Source organism: Otolemur garnettii, unplaced genomic scaffold (genome assembly GCF_000181295.1).
Source record: "Otolemur garnettii isolate 467f Iridium unplaced genomic scaffold, OtoGar3 scaffold00134, whole genome shotgun sequence".
NCBI classification, from domain to species: Eukaryota; Metazoa; Chordata; class Mammalia; order Primates; family Galagidae; genus Otolemur; species Otolemur garnettii.
Window position 1 is genome coordinate 3,649,306 of NW_003852529.1, and position 1,697 is coordinate 3,651,002.

The window sequence follows — 1,697 nt, forward strand, 5'->3', positions numbered from 1 at the left end:
AGTAGAGTGCCATGGCATCACAGCTCAGAGCAACCTCCAACTCCTGGGGTCAAGTGAGTCTCCTGCCTCCGCCTCCCAAGTAGCTGGGGCCACTTTTTTGGTTGCAGCCATCATTGTTGTTTGGCGGGCCTGGGCTGGATTTGAACCCACCACCTTAGATGTATGTGGCTGGCGCCTTTTGAGCCACAGGCACTGAGCCCCCCCCCTTTTTTTTTTAGAGACAGAGTCTCACTCTGTGGCTCTCAGTAGAGTGCTGTAGTGTCACAGCTCACAGCAACCTCCAGCTCATGGGCTTAGGTGATTCTCTTGCCTCAGCCTCCCAAGTAACTGGGACTACAGGTGCCCACCACAATGCTCAGCTATTTTTTTGTTGCAGTTTGGCCAGGGCTAGGTTTGAACTCGCCACCCTTGGTATATGGGGCCGGCGCCCTGCACAGTGAGCCACAGGTGGTGCCCAACCCAGCTATTTTTTAGTTGTAGTTGTCATTGTTGTTTGGCAGGCCCAGGCTGGATTTGAACCTGCCAACTCTGGTGTACATGGCTGGCACCTTAGCCACTTGAGCTACAGATGCTGAATCACTTTTCTTTTTTTTGAGACAGACTCTCACTATGTCACCCTCAGTAGAGTGCAGTGGCATCACAACTCACAGCAACTTCAAACCCTTGGGCTTAAGCAATTCTCTTACTGCAGCCTCCCAAGTAGCTGGGACTACAGGCACCCACCACTGAGCCCGGTTATTTTTTTTTCTTTTTTTTTTGCAGTTTTTGGCCGGGGCCAGGTTTGAACCTACCACCTCTGGTACATGGGGCTGGTGCCCTACTTCTTTGAGCCATAGGCACTGTCCACACCTGACTATTTTTTATTGCAGTTGTCATTGTTGTTTAGCTGTCCCGGGCTGGGTTCGAACCCACCACCCTCGGTGTATGTGGCTGGCACCTTAACCACTGTGCTATAGGCACTGAGCCATTATTGTTTGGGATTCATTTAGGGTACAAAGAACCAGGTTACATCGATTGCATTTTTTAGGCAAAGTCCTCTTATAATTGTGTCCCACACCCCAAAAGGTGTGTCACACACTGTGACCACCCCACCCTCCTCCCTCCTTCCCTCTCACTGCTCTCCCCTTCCCCATCATCCACCATCTACTAGGTCATTAATTGTCCTTATATCAGAATTGAGTACATGGGATTCTTGCTTCTCCATTCTTATGATGCTTTACTAAGAATAATGTGTTCCATCCACGTTAATACCTGGACACTCTTGATAGCCCGCCTGGGTGGGGGTTGGGATTAAACCAAATGGTGCTTGTAAAGAAATCATCTCGGTGCCCACCTATTACTGCATCACAATTATTCCCCAAACTTAGTGGCTTAGATAATAAACATTTCTTATCTTGAGTTTCTGATGGTCAGAAATTTGGAGCAATTCAGCTGGGTGGTTCTGGCTTGGATTTTCTCAGAGTCCAAATGTCAGCTGGAGCTGGCACATATGGAAGTTTAGCAGGGGCTGGGGAACTCCCTTCCCAGGAGGCTCCCTCAGGTCCTAGCAAGTGGCTGGACGCAGTGGCTCATGCCTGTAATCCTAGCACTCTGGAAGACTAAGACAGATGCTTGAGCTCAGGAGTTCAAGACCAGCCTGAGCAAGAGTGAGACCCGTCTCTAAAAAATAGCCAGGTGTTATGGTGAGTGCCTATAGT